Consider the following 16160-nt stretch of genomic DNA (forward strand, 5'->3'; position numbering starts at 1 on the left):
TACCAGTGAGTGACATCTGTGATTAATCGCATTGCCTTAATTAAACAGCAGTTGCCTGGATGTGATCACCTGCAGTGGCCAGCCTCCAATCAGATTAGCTCCCAAACTCCAGTTCTCTCATTGCAATTAACTTCACTTTTCACATAGGTCCCCAGAGAATTTCAATATGTCTGATGTCAAGAACGGAAAGTGAGACAGCCAGGTGGGAGGGGGTCCCTGGAGAATCTCCAACCAGCATGCGCACTGGGAATGCGCACTGGAGTGAAAATGCAGAAGTTGGTGCCCTTTGCAGCAGCCAGGAGTCCGACTCCTCCTCTTCCTGTGTGGAACCTGGAATTCAAACGGCTGGGAGGGAAGCACGCTAGCAGGGGCCTCTGGCCTTGCTGAGGGTCCCTGTTTCCCCTTTTCCTTCCTTTTCACCCAACAAAACCCTGCTTTACTCACCCTTCAAACCATCTATGAGCCTAAATTGTCGTGGTCGTGGAATGGACAAGGACCCAGTCTTTAGCTGAACTAAGGGAAAGTCCTGCTTTTTGGCGCGCAACAGGGGAGCTCAAGAAACAGTGAGTGAAATGGGGACTCAAAACCTCTCACTGTTGATCCTAAGCATTTTCATCCTCAGACTACTGAGGGTGGGGGAAACATGACCCCAAACTCCGTTGCTCCGTTGGGGGTCGTCGGGGGAAAGGCCTTTTCCTTCCTTTTTCAGGACAGACAGGAAAGCGGGGGCTCCTCACTCCCCCCTCCCCTCTGTGTCCGGGACGGGATGCACGGCCCAAGGGTCCCACACAGCTGGCTAGATGGTTCTCAGACACAAGCCACCGCAGCCTTCCTTTTCCCCTGCCAGGGGGTTAAACTTTATCAGAAAGTAATTAAGCTTTAACCCTGCTGTTGAAATCACTTGCAGACGAATAAGAAGTTCTTCCCCAGGCATTTTTAAACCTTTTTTCACTCCCCTTTTCCACCTCCTCAACAAGTAAACCCTTAAAGTTTTTTTTTTTGTTTGTTTGCTTGTTTTTTTTAAGAAGACACTTTACTAGGCTACTCCCTCTGCTCCCCAGCTATCACTGTATGCTCTGCAAAGTTTTGCTTGTGAAATAAATCCTCTATTTTGTTTTACATCCTGAGGCCATGGCTTATAACTCTGGCGGCAAGGATTTGTTTAGCAATCCTGCCTTAGGGGATGAGCCCTCTCTAATTCAATATCTGCATGTCCCCTGTCTCTTAAAGGGCCTCACTCACGGCATATGGAACTAACCACGCCCCTAACTAAGAAGGCACACCTTAGTTGCAGTTAGCACACAATTAAAGCAACTCTCCAAGTTTTACCTTAAAGTTCAAAATTGCTAGGAGTTGAAACTACTAGAAATATATTTACATGCAAGGTGAGTAAGAACAGTAAAATGTGTTTTTTAATAAAAGGTTATAAGAAGGCATGGAAATGTAAACTTTTGCCTAGGGTTAAAGGATTGTTTGAGTTAAATTAGGAAAAAGCTGAAGGTTCAAAGAAGTGGTGGGAGAACTGTGGAAATTAATCTCGCAGAAGAGATTCTATGTGAACATATTGACTAAATTCAGAAAAGGGTATTGTTTGGTTTTTCTGTAAATTGAAATAAAAGCATAACAAGATTTTCCTAAGGTGCTAATCTGCTCTTTGGCACATTTGTAAAGGGTTATAACAGGTTTTTGCTTCTTTAAAATTTCTGAGTCATGATTTTGGCAAAATAAATAACTTTTGGTAACCTGGAATTCTATTTCATAATATCAAGTTATTTAAACCTCAAACATTTAACAGCCTTCCCAAAATCAAACCTCAGTTTCAAAATTGTCTTCCCTGGCACCTGGCTTTTCAAATATGTCAGAGGGCCCCTGAAGTGTCCAGAGAAGAGAGGTAAACAGGATTATTTGACATGTTTAGGTACATGGGATTGCAAAAATTATGCTCAGTCTTCTTTAGGTTGTATCTGGGTGAATAATCGTAATACATGTTCCAAAATTGTATGAGATTTCTAGAATTCTAATGGCTGAATATATGCTATCAATCATAATTAAGGTCGTTATTTTAAGTTATTGTAAACCACGGAGATAACCAAGCTTCTTTGTCAATCGTGTTTCTAACTGTAAGTACCCTGGACATTTTGCTATTCACAGACAATTGCTGCCTTGTTTAATCCTTCTCAAAGATGGTTTATAATGAGCTATAGAACTTTAACAGGTGCTCTCAAACACAGGCTTCTGGTAACTTTGGAAATTGTAACATTAAAATAAAGAAAAATATACAGGACTCATAAGGATCTGAAATGCTCATGAATATCAAACAAAACAAGAGTTAACTAAATGGACTGAACTCAGGAAACTGAAACCAGGCTGGGAGCAGTGGCTCACACTTGAAATCCCAGCACTTTGGGAGGCCAAGGCAGGTGGATCACCTGAGGTCAGGAGATCAAGACCAGCCTGACCAACATGGCAAAACCTTGTTTCTACTAAATTAAAAAAAAAAAAAATTAGCTGGGCATGGTGGCACATGCCTGTAATCCAAGCTACTTGGGAGGCTAAGGCAGGAGAATCACTTGAACCCAGGAAGGAGAGGTTACAGTGAGCAAGGTTGAGCCATTGCACTCCAGCCTGGGTGACAAGAGCGAAACTCCATCTCAAAAAAAAAAAAAAAAAGAAACGAAACTGAACAAATCTTTTTAACCTTTGCTTGGAATATTGCTGATCTGTGTTTTGTTTTTCAGAGTCAAAGAAACTTTGAACTATTTATGGCCTTTAAAAATTAAGTAAGGTATACTCCTGTGATCAAGACTTGGAGCATATTTGTTTCTCTCTGCCTGGTTCCTCTAGAAATTGGAAATGATCAGTGAGTATTTTTATGGCAATATAGTTGTTTGCATCAGTGCAGTAAGAGTCCATTTTCAATGGCGGAATTCTTTTCTCACTCTTTTCGTTGTTTAATAATTATTATAGCAATAATAATAATAATAAATACCAATTATTACATGAACTCTCTGCATGTCTATGTTCTTATTGCATTTTCTTATAAGAACACAAGACGTATTGGATTATGACCAACTCTAATGATCTTATTTTACCATTTTAAATATCCTATCTCCAAATACAGTCACATTCTGAAGTACTGGGAGTTAGGATTTCAACATAGGATTTTGAAGGGGCACAGTTCAGTCTGTAACAGTGGTTAAAAACCCAAGCTCAGAAACCAAATTTTCTTTGCACAAATCTCAGTTTTGCAGATTAGGAGATATGAGACTTTGGCAAACTTGCCAAGACCTTGGTGACACTCTTTATATCTTCTTGTTCTCATCTTTAAAATGAGAGGTAAAAGAGGATTAAAAATTATTACATAAAAACAAAAGACTTAGGATGATGATGAAATGCTGATAATATATGTTAGATATTAGTATTTTTTATCTCAATAAATAAATTCAATTGCTGTAACTCTTGATTCCTCATCTTGCTGCTGTGCAATTGCCCTTCTGTTGCCTCAGGGTTACCCATCAAAGGGTAGATAGTCTCATTACAATTCTTCTATATTTCTTTTCTGATTGATCATTTCCGCCTCTTTATTGACACTGGGATTTATATGCATTGACTTAAAAATGGAGAAACTACAAGCAGCATTAGAGGCTGTTTTTTAATTAATGAGTCTTTCCGCTTACACCATCAAACTGAAGATTAGCTGTTGATTTATGAGATACCCTCAGCTTGTATCTTGTGCCACATCCAAATCATTGCCAATTCATTTCCAGAAGGAGGATCAGTACCATTATCTGCTCAGTATCTTTCATTTCAAGCACCTCTCAGAGAGAGAACTGAAACATCTTTATCATTACCAGCAGTAAAGCTAAAGCAAAAAGCTATTCTCTGAAGCCTGCTGAGGGGATGAAATTTCTCAAAAAATACATCTCTGGGAGATGGGAGAAAACCTTTTCCACACCTTCCCTGAGAGAAGCAAAAGGGATGTGAGAAAGGGAGGCATTCTCTTCTGCCAGAGTAACATACTCCTCCTATAGTAATCCCACATCACTGAGGGCCCAAGTTCCCAATGCTTCTGCTCTGTATTTCATCTAGACAGCCATTCTTTCTTTCTTTCTTTCTTTCTTTCTTTTTTTTCTGAAATGGAGTTTCACTCTTGTTGTCCAGGCTGGAGTGCAATGGTGTGAACTCTGCTCACCGCAACCTCCCAGGTTCAAGTGATTCTCCTGCCTTAGCCTCCTGATCCCAGCCTACCTGGGATTACAGGTGGCTGCCACCACGCCTGGCTAATTTTTTGTATTTTTAGTAGAGATGGGGTTTCACCATGTTGGCCAGGCTGGTCTCGAACTCCTGACCTCAAGTGATCCACCTGCCTTGGCCTCCCAAAGTGCTGGGATTACAGCCATGAGTCACCATGCCTGGCCAACAGCCATTATTCTTATACACACCCACAGACCTAGAGAAGTTAGTTTGAAGTTTCTGTCTGTGCCATATGCTACACTTGAGACCAGTCCCATTGCTCCACTTTTCCCATGATGTGTCAAGTTTTATCCAAGCCTTCATTCCAAACTCATCCTCTGATGCATAATTAGTTCTTCCTTCTAGAGCCCTGTTTTCCTTTCTTTACCAAGGAACTCCTTTCCTTTCTTGAACAAGTTAGTATCTGGTCCCATTCATCAGAGCTATTCTGATACTATTGAGTCTATATAGGGAAAGGGTTAAAGCTTGTATTCTTTAATTACCCAGGAAAGGTTGCATGCACTATCACAAGCAGCTGTCAGGTACAATACAGTATCTGGCATGGGTTGGGAGGTAGAGGGTAGGAGGTATTGTTGAAGACTTTGCTAAAAAAAAAAAAAAACTTAGGTTTTACTGAAGATGAAAATTTAGTCAGTAAAGGGAGGGATACAAAATTCTCTCCCCATCTGCTCTTGGTTGATATGTTACTAAGCTTGGAAAAATTAGATGATTTTTTTAACCAGTGGTTTCCCCCCATTTTGTATTCATCCGTCTTATAAACCAATGGTTTTATAGGGGCATATTTTTAACTGCATGGAAATAAGAATATGTATATAATGAGTTTGTTTTACATGCAAAGTTTAACGGAAGTCATAATATTAAGAAATACAAAAAATTTGGAAAGAATCTAATTAAATTAAGAAGAGAAAATAATAAAAAGTGAAACTATAGGATAACAAAAAAATAAATATGTGGTAGTTGAGACTTCAGGATTAATTAATTCATTTTCAATACTTTTTAACAAAATAATTGTTATATCTACTATTGATTTAGAATTTACTAGGAGCCAGGCATTTCTCTAAATTTGTTTATATTATTATAAATCTTTATAAGTATAATATAAAAATTACTATGTTTATTTTACTATATTTATTTTAAATAATTTATTTATAAATTCACTATATTTATTTTAAAGATAATGAAAGTGAGGAAGTCACAGAGAGATTAACTTTATCACACACAGCTAGTTAGTTGTAGAGCCATGGTATGAATCTGAATCTACCAAATTCCAATTCTCTAAATTTTTTTCTAAGTTGTTTTATGTTTAAGCTGTAGTTCTTAGTAATATATTTATATTAAGTGTTAATTTTTAACACAGCAGTATACTATCTTTTTATGTGTTATTGTTAATAAAATTATATGGCCTTCAAAAAATGTTTAAATATTTTTCAAAGCTTTTTTATATATATACATATAATCATTAAATTTATTTGTTATTTATCTGGCACAAAGACAGGAAAGTATATATATGACAACAGGTAAAAGAATAACAAATCTAAAAATATAATAATGGCAAGAAATTAAATGAATTTCAGAGGATATCATTTTATATTTAAAAAATCAAGAATTAAAGTTTTACAGTATAGAAAAAGAAAGACATGTAATACAAAAGCTGATGAAGAGGAAGATGGTTGATAGAAAAAATAAAAACGATGTTGAAAAATAAAAATAATGTCAGAAATAAAATACCATTGTAAATTAACAATTAGAGCAACACGAGTATTATCTTAACGTAATGAAATTGTATAATTTCGTAAAATGAAAAAATTATAGTACCCAGTTTCAACAAAGGGAAAGGAGAGCAAGCTTGTTAACATTTGCAAAAGTACAGGAGGAAACAATAAATAGATAAAAATAGTTACATTAATGAATGATTATGGAGAGAAGATATCAGAAAGCCAACAAAGATATGATTGGTGTTCTTGATGTAGGAATCAGAAAAAGAAAAAAAGAAGCAACATTCATTCTTATTTCTTTCAGCCTTAGGAACAAGTTAATTTGAAAAGGTAAAGATAACTATATAAAAAGATAAAGAAATACCAAAGTCAGTATAATATTAAGTAGGTCAACATTTAGATATATGTTGGCAATTTCAAGCAGAAAAAGAAAATGAAAAACCTATGTAAGAAAAATGAGGACAGATTCAGATGTATTGTACCACATAAAATGACAGAAGAAAATGAAATAATCTCTTAATTCATTAAGAGAATTAAGGAGGAAACAATTGTGACAAAAGACACATTAGCCAGCAAAGATTTTTCACATATAAAGATAAAAAGCACATCAAAACAAGTATTTTTTAATGTTTAAGGCAATAATGCATGCATGAAGCAAAAAACGAGTGATCATAAAAACACATAACATTTAAATAATCTTTTGAGAAACATAACAATGTGCAATGGGATGCACATCAAGATAAACAATTCCAAAACAAGAAAGCCAAACACAGAAAGTGTCACAGTTGACGCTGAGACTGTTGAAACATAAAATAAAACTACTTTTTGCAAGAACAGCTAGAAAATACAACGTATTAATAACTATTAATGAAGAATATGTGACATAAAAGGTAAAACAAAATTAAGAAGTGTCTAAAATCCTAGACTATTCCAAAAAAATGGTAAAGATGTTAAAGTTTCATATTTGAGATGAACTAATTTATTCATAATATACACGTACACAAACATATGTATGTGGAAGTCAATACATACTATTTCCTGCTTTGAGCTTATAATTAGATAAATATGTAAAATATGTCATTGCTATTTTTGTTTTTAATAAAAATTTAACAAGTAGAATAATTAGAAAGAGAATGCATAGCTTAACAAAGAGTAGTGAAACAAACCAAAATTACAAAAACTCTAAAAAACGGGAGGGAGATATATTTCATCATATAAAAGACAGGGAAAGAAAAAAACCAAAAGAAAGCAAAATATAGAAAAAAAAGGATTACAGTTCTGAATACTAAGTTCTTCATTAAGAGAAAGTGATCCTCAAATTTAATAAAAACCAAATATATTTATTTGAATTCTATAAGAAGTGCAATCAAAACCACATTATAAAATGGACACAAACATTTTAAGTGTTATGATTTGTTAAAAACAATAGTGGCAAAATATAAAATAAATTTTTTTCATCTTTTTTTACATGAAACATAAAAAAAGACATCTGTACCTAATTCTTGATAATCAAGTAATCAAAAATAAGTATTCTGAAATCAAATATTATAATTTTAATGTTGTATTTATTTAATTAAGATGTGTCTAAATCCATAATAGGAAAATAAAAATCTTAATTTTTCCCCTCCAAAGTTATACCATATATTGTATTACTAGGTCATTTATTAGGGCAAGACTTTCTTGTATATATATTATTATCAGTTATTCTGTGGTATAGAAATATATACATCTAGATATTTAACCAAAATTTTAAACAATAAAAGAATTCTTGAAAAATTAACCTTTAAGCTATTTATTCTAAATAAATTGAATTTTTGAGCAAAGACATATGTAAAACGAGTACTGCTATATTATTTTTAGTATAGAAATATGACATGCCCTATGCTGTAAAATTGTTTAATAATAACCTACTACAGATAGAAGAACTGCCATGACATATCTATACCTTATTATATTGTTCATGTTATATACACATTTAAATATAAATGTTTTCTAAAATAAGATTCTATTTAAGTTTACTAAGTATAAATATTTATTTACTTTGGAGATATGTAAGCTTTCAACTGATTATTTTAACTGCCTTTTGGGGGCTTTTAACATTCCATCATTCTTAGAGAAAAGTTCTTTCTGATGGCAGTCTCTAAGGTAATGTAATATAAATAAAAATTATTTGTAGAATTCAACAACAGAAACATTTCTTAAAGCATTTTCTTAAATACTAGACCTCATTTTGGTTATATTATGTGTATATAACTTCTCCAGAACTTTCAGATCTCAAGTAAATTAAATGCTGAAGTCAAATAAAACTGGCTCCATAATGATAACACTCAGATATCAAGTACAGATTGCCTGCCCCCCGAAGTCTGTGTTTTACATATTTAACTATGAATTTGAAATTGTTATTATCAAAAGGTTTATTTTAATAGCTATCTCTGCCTATTTGTATTTTCTCTATATACATATCTTTATTTTTAATTGACAAATACAATTTATATATATTTATGGGGTACAACATATACCTTAATAGATGTATTATGTTGTGAAATGGCTAAATCAAGCTATTTAATGTATACATTATGTCATATATTTTTGTGGTATGAACACTTGACATCTACACTTTCAGCAATTTCCAAGAATACAATATATTGTTATTAACTGCAGTCACCATGAAGTAGAATACATCACTTGAACTTGTTCCTTCTGTCTAACTGAAATGTGTCCTCTAAGCAACATCTCCCCAGTTCTTCCAGCCCCCAGCCTTTGGCAACAACCATTTTACTCTCTGTTTCTATGAGTTTTATGTTTTTAGATTCCACATAAACCTCTTCCATTAAAGAGATCATATAATATTTGGCTTTCTGTGCCTAGCTTATGTTTAAAAAATACCTTGAGTTTTTTAATTTGATTTAAACAAGTATTAAGCATACTCCCAACATTCTGATAATTCCTTCACCTTCTTTTAAAGTTGAATTGTCATGCTCTATGGAATAGTTATTTTGTGACTGTCTATTCCCACTCTTTTCTCTCTAGTTTTATATACCTTTTCCTATGTTGTCTATGACCTACTTAAGAAAACAAATGATTCCATTGTACTACTAGGTTTGTAAAGTGTTTTAGTCATTTAAAGAAGCTTTTAGTGAATACCTACTATATGTCACATATACTGAAGGTGCAAAAATAGGTCAAACATGGATTTGCTCTTAAGGAAATCACATATATGTCATCATTTATATTTAACATTCCTGTTTTAAATTGCAAATCATTGCCAGTAGGTCTATAACAGAAGTCCGGGCATCCAGCTGTGGTAGCATAGAAATAGAGGAATTAATAACTCCTTTGGACAAAATCAGCAAGAAATTCAGGTAAAGCTGCACTAAGAAAACATCTAATAGCAATTTTAAAGAACATTTTAGATCTAACAAATGACCATGTGGAAAGATAAAAGTGTACAGAAAAGAGGGAGAGAAGAGAGAACTAATATTTATTTAAGGCCTATGATGTGTAAGACACTATGCTAAGTGCTTTACATGGGTTATTATCTGACAATAGGTAAGTAGTTTGACTTTTATTGTTGTAAGCAGGGGAGTGATATTATCCAATACATATTTTATAAGGATTAGTCTTGATGTTGTAATGTAGAGTGTAAGTATGCAACCAGGAAAACCAGTTACAGTCTATCACGTATTTCAGGGGAGAGATGATGGCAGCGTGAACAAGGATGACAATCATGGAAACAGAGACAAAAGGACAGAGGTGGTATGTGTGCAAATATTATATTTGCATATGTAATGTAAAGTAGAAAGAACTTGATGATGGATTTATTGTATTAAGAATTAGGAAAACGCATAAATCAAGGCTGCATCTTAGTATTTGTTTTTGCAACTGTGGGTATATTACTAATTACCGAGAGGAGAAGCACAAAAGAATTAAACAATCTGAGGGGACACAATGGACAGGGGAGAATGAGAAGACAGGAGATATTAATAGCTCTATTTTGGACATGTTTAGTTTGAGATGACTATTTGGGTATCTGTGTAAGATGAAAAGGAAGCTGTAGACAAGTAAAGGACTTGGAATACTTTGGGAGAGAATTTAGAACTGGCAAGAGATAGCACAGAAGAAGGCAAAAGTTGGGCCAGGTGCAGTGGCTCATGCTTATAATCCCAGCACTTTGGGAGGCCAAGGCAGGAGGATTGCTTGAGCCCAGGAGTTTGTGACCAGCCACAGCCACCTAGCAAGACCCCCACTGCTACATTTTTGTTTTAAATTAGCTAGGTGGGGTGCTACATGCCTTTGGTTCCAGCTGAGTGGGAGGCTGAGGATGTAGAATTGCTTGAGCCCAGGAGGTTGAGGCTGTGGTGAGCAATTGTTGTGTTGTTGCACTCTAGCCTGGGCAACAGCTAGATCCTGCCTCAAAAAAAAAAATAAAAATAAAAAATAAAAGAAGACAAAAATCAAGAGAGTGATGTATCAAAAGAGGAGAGTGTTTAAAGAGAAAATGATCAAGAATGTTGTTTACTGCTGAGTGAATGGGAACAACATAATAGGAGCCATAACTATTCCTGTGCAAATCTGTCCCATCTTTACGGGGTGGTTTCCTAATTTCAGTCTTTGATACGTGATGCAGAATGAAGGCAACAGATATTCCAGACAGCTGTTTTAAGTTCTGTGCTCTTTCCACACTTAATCACTATACCTTTTCAGCATTTTATTCTGGGCTTTGAAGTTGTTAGATTTTCTGGACTTTGAAAATGTTGGATTTTTGGTGTTGAGATGAAATATTAAATGTGCTTGTATTTTCTAAACTTATTGCCAGAAAGCAATTTGCTCAGGTGAACATTCTGCATTATCACAGTATACATGAATAGGTGAATGAATAAAAGAATGCAGGAATGGATAAATAAATGACTTTTGAATAAAATTCAAAAGGCTTAAATGCTTCATATGTAAAATCAATAGTAGCAGGAGACAGACAAATCCTAGGCAGAAAGGGGCAGGTCCCCAGTGAAACCCAGCCTTCAAGCTGAAGACAATTTGAAGCCTGGCTACAAGTCCCGGATAAGTCCACGGACTGGATTGAGAACCTCTCTTCCCATTTGGTGCACTTTCTTCTGATTGATCTCCATCCTTCACCTATTTTACAAATACCCACTCTTCTCTAATTGGTTTTTTACACTATCATGCCCGCCTTTAAGAGGTGCCTTTCTTTTAACCTTTTTTGGCATACTCACAAACTATTCAGCATGCACTCCCCCATTCTGAGTCCATAAAAGCCCCAGATTCAGCCACATGTTGGGACTACCTGCATTTGGGTGGTGGGAGGACTACCTGCCTTTGGGTGAGGGACCACCCCACTTGGAGTCCCCTCTCTGCTGAGAGCTGTTCTGTCCCTCAATAAAACTCTTCTCTGTACTTGTCACCCTTCAGTTGTCAGCATAACCTCATTCTTCTTGGACACGGGACAAGAATTCAGGATGCACCAAATGCAGGTATAAGAAAGAATGTAACACTGTGGCCCTTTGCCCTCCCCTAGCGCTGGGCAGCCATCCTACACAACAAGAAGCAGCAGTGGGGCTGGGTCAGCCCCAGAGCCATGGGCCTGAGTGAGGCAGAAGGACTGAACAATCTGTAACACAGCTGGGCAAGGGTACACCTGGCCTAGCTGCAGGCTGAGCACGGGATCGGGCTGGGGTGCATGCCAAGTGCAGCCCACATGGCTGAATGGGCCAGGTACCTCCACCCAGGAGCCCAGGACCAAGCAGAGCCCAGGTGGGGGTGTTGCCAGCTGCGGAGGTCTCTGGCTGGCAAAGCAGCACTGAAAAAAATCCTATGTCAAAATAGTAATAGTTTATGCTTAAACTGTTACTATGATATTCTTAGTTTTTGTGTAAAGAAGAATGGAATATAGAAGGTTAGAGGTTCACCTCCACAGAAATAGTAAGCTGAAGAAGCAGAATTTAAGCTCAGATTTTCTAACTTGAAATGTTGTAATACACTGTAACTATCTCAACAGTAGCAAACGAAGCCACAAATTTATGAAAATTCTGCTGCTATTTCAATAAGTTTAAAAATAAATGTTTTGACAATTTAAAAATGAATTAAGTTAAAGCTATTGTTAAATAAAACATACATGGAAGACACAACTTCACATTTAAAGAGTGAAACAACAATATTTGTAAACTGAAACAAGGTAAAACCTATATAAAAAAATGCTTACAAAATTTCCAGAAGAGACTTACTGGCATTGTAGAGATAGATATAAATTTCTGAATAAAATTCTTTGCAGTTATTTTATTAACCCTTCTATTAGTAATATTTCTAATAAATAATTTTGTTGCAGGAAGTCAGGGACCCCAAACAGAGGGACCCACTGGAGCTGCAGCAGAGGAACATAAATTGTGAAGATTTCATTTTAATATGGATACATATCAGTTCCCAAAATTAATACTTTTATAATTTCTTATGCTTTTCTTACTTTAATCTCTTAATCCTGCTATCTTCGTAAGCTGAGGATGTACATCACCTCAGGTCCACTGTGATGATGGTGTTAACTGTACAAATTGATTGTAAAACGTGTGTTTGAACAATACGAAATCAGTGCACCTTGAAAAAGAACAGAATAACAGCAATTTTTAGGGAACAAGGGAAGACAGCCATAAGGTCTTACTGCGTGCGGGGTCAGGCAGAATACAGCCATATTTTTCTTCTTGCAGAGAGCCTATAAATGGACGTGCAAGTAGGAGAGATATTGCTAAATTCTTTTCCTAGCAAGGAATATTAATAATTAAGACCCTGGGAAAGGAATGCATTCCTGGCGGGAGGTCTATAAACCACCACTCTGGAAGTGTCTGTCTTATGTGGTTGAGATAGGGATTCAAATACGCCCTGGTCTCCTGCAGTACCCTCAGGCTTATTAGGGTTTGGAAGAGACCCCACCCTGGTGAATTTGAGGTCAGACTGATTCTCTGCTCTTGAACCCTGTTTTCTGTTGTTTAAGATGTTTATCAAGACAATATGTGCACAGCTGAACATAGACCCTTATTAGGAGTTTTTGACTTTGCCATTTGCCTTGTGATCTTTATTGGCCTCAGAAGCATGTGATCTTTGTTCTCCTTTTTACCCTTTGAGGCAGGTGATCTTTGTGACCTACTCCCTGTTAGTACAGCCCCTCCCCTTTTTTAGTCCTTAATAAAAACCTGCTGGTTTTGCAGCTCAGGTGGGCATCATGATCCTACCAATATGCGATGTCACTCCAGGAGGCCCAGCTGTAAAATTCCTCTCTTTGTACTCTTTCTCTTTATTTCTCAGACTGGCCGACACTTAGGGAAAATAGAAAGAACCTATGTTGAAATATTGGGGGCAGGTTCTCACGATATAATTTGTTAATTAATATTTAGTGAAAAACGTTTTGTGGAAAGATATACCTGAGAAAATGCTGCAGAGAGAGGAAGTATTTATGAACTGGTACTTTAAGGATCTAATAGAAAAAATAGAGAAAAGATTAGGAACTTCAGCAAACATGTCAGCAGTGTATTTGACTATTTCACAGTATAGTTCAGCTTTGTCAGAGTTTATGGAAAAAGAAAACAAATGCAAAAGTCAAGTCATGAAAAATAAAGTTTTGCTGCCTCCACAATGCTCCCCTAAAAGCTGCAGACTTGTTTAGAATAAGTTGATTATAAAGGACAGATATCAACTTGGCATGCAGAATTTCAGGATATTTTAATGACCGCTAAATATTTACCAGCACCAAGGAATTAGTAAAGATAGTGAGATAACACAAATCCAAAGAAAGGAATAGTCTATGCTAAAAATAACATAAATTTAGCATTATAATGTATTCATTGATTCCTTACAAATTCAGTTTCCTCATATTACAGTAACAACCATATTCCATAATAATCCGATAATAATATTGCAATTATTTTATTAACCTTTCTATTGGTAACATTTCTAATAAATAAATAATAGTATTATCCCATAATAATCAGGACCATTAGTCAGAGAGAAAAAAAGTATGCTTTTCTTCAGTGGCCATCAGGGGCATTTATCTTCCTCTTGAAAACTCTTTATGCATTGGGAAATGTGGCCAATGCTTCTATAAAACAACTCTGAGAGCTTCAACTGCTTTGCTCACCTTGGAGTCAAGGATACAACTTAAGCCTACTCATAATTCCCAATGTCAAGAATCTACATGCTACGTTCAGTCAACATAGCTAAATGTAACCTAAGCTGCTCTATTAGGCTTTGGTTCTCTTGGTTGTAGCCTGTACCCAAAATGATAGTGCTCTGATATTAAACTGAATCTTTCACAATTTTAAACACACACACACACACACGCACACACACATGTGTGCATGCACATCTCAATCTTGTGCTTAATTCATTTGTATTGAACTAAATATTATTTGTCATATCACAGCATTTTACTTTTTATTTTGTTTCAAACACTTTTTTTTGCAACTCAAAAATAAAACAAATTTATTGACTAATTTTATACATATTTGTTTAGTGATCACCTTTTGGGGGTTCGAAAATATCCTGAGATTTTACCTTCTTATTCTTTTAAAATAAATAGTGCTTACTCTAAGAAAATGTGAAGACTAAATTTTTCTTCTCTGAAATATATGCTTATTCTTGTTTATGTAGTCTTGGACAGTTGGAAATCAATGCTTCTATTACAAAATATAGGAAATGAAAAAGAAAAGTTGTAGGAAAGAGATTAATCATGTCTTAGATATGCTAAATAAATAAGTATATACAAGGGATATAAAGTAAATGTTGTCTTATTGGTAGTTACAGATGTAGGGCTGGAAATTGGGAGATATTTAAAGGCTTTTGGTATACAAGTGAGTTACAAACATGTATGTAGTAGTTGAAATGGGTTTACTGAGAAAAAATGAGCCATTGATAATATATTGAAGACTTTTTATTTTTGTGAAATGAAAGTATGTAAACATCTAGAGAAACAGGAAGGCTTTGAGATTTTGAAAACAAAGTAAGACACTAAGGGGCAAAGAATAAGAAATAGCAAGTAGTCCACACCTTAAAATATTAATATAGTAAAAGAGGAAAGTAGTTATTATCCATGAGTAGCATTTATTATGTGCCTAGTATGAGGCATACACTATTCTAACCTCTGGGAGTATGAAAAAGTTTAATTTTTGGCCTTTTACCTTCATGAATTTAAAGATTAAGAGAAAAAAACAGACCACATACTGTAACTATAATACAATTTGATGAGAGCTTAAATAGAAGCTGCTTTAGAGGTGCATTTGGAGAAGAACTATGACAGAGACCAGCCTTTCTTTTTCCAGGAACACAGACCAACTCCGTTTCCCGATCCCTTTGCAATCTGCATTGAACCATGAGTCAAGTTCTTGATAAAGGAGTGAAAATGATAAGTCTAAAGCAATGAAAAGCTGCTGTATTGACTACACATGCCTTCATTTCTTCTACCCTGCTTCTTTCATGCCTGCTTATCTGAATGACACCAGGATGACATTTAAGGCACATCTGAAGATGGGGAAACCACAGTACAGAATAAGGCTGGGCCCTTGAATCAATAAATGAAGGAGAACTACTCAAGAGAACAAAACCACCAGCAATATCCACCTGTATTTGTCTTTTCATAAGTGAGTAAAAAAGTATTAATACATCATTGGGATTCAAGATTTCAGTTGTTATGATAGCACAGCATAGCTCATCCTAGATGAGATTTTAATGTTGGAAAAAGGTTACTGGATCTGGAGAGTATTGGATCAGAAAGCATTGAGTGAATAGTTTTCATAGGTTTTAAAGAATATATTTGTTTAGATTGTTCAATATATGCATTTCTATAAATGTGTATTAGGGATGTCAATGTGGTTAAAGTAGAAAAATATTTTTAAAATCCTGCTGTGAAACAAAGAAGGGAGATAACTTGGGAACTTGGTAGGGAACAGGGAAATTCAAAAGGAATGGCAGAAGCATGGGCATACAGGGGATGTAATGTGGTCATTTTTATAGTTGAGGGGAAAACAGTATCATATAGCAGGTGTTCTATGTCTCTTTGCTGAATACATGAAAATAAGTAAAATCAATAAAAGGAAATGGATTTATATCAAGTACTATGATCCAAGTGGTGAAATCAATTAAGATGAAAGAGTAAACTATGATTGAAAAGACAGCAATAAACAAGATGATGAATGG

The 16160-nt window shown here is 35.3% G+C and overlaps 1 long non-coding RNA gene across 1 annotated transcript in view; it reads left to right on the forward strand.

The window, feature by feature from the left end:
* Positions 1-222: 222 nt before the first annotated feature.
* LOC106635171 (uncharacterized) overlaps positions 223-16160 on the forward strand; it is a 120139-nt gene continuing 104201 nt past the window's right edge. Inside the window, exons 1-4 of the long non-coding RNA XR_001338542.2 lie at positions 223-563; positions 1231-1385; positions 2739-2860; positions 15287-15604. This is a non-coding gene — a long non-coding RNA (uncharacterized LOC106635171). The remainder of the gene's footprint in view (positions 564-1230; positions 1386-2738; positions 2861-15286; positions 15605-16160) is intronic.

Source organism: Pan paniscus, chromosome 8, assembly GCF_029289425.2.
Source record: "Pan paniscus chromosome 8, NHGRI_mPanPan1-v2.0_pri, whole genome shotgun sequence".
Lineage (NCBI taxonomy): Eukaryota > Metazoa > Chordata > Mammalia > Primates > Hominidae > Pan > Pan paniscus.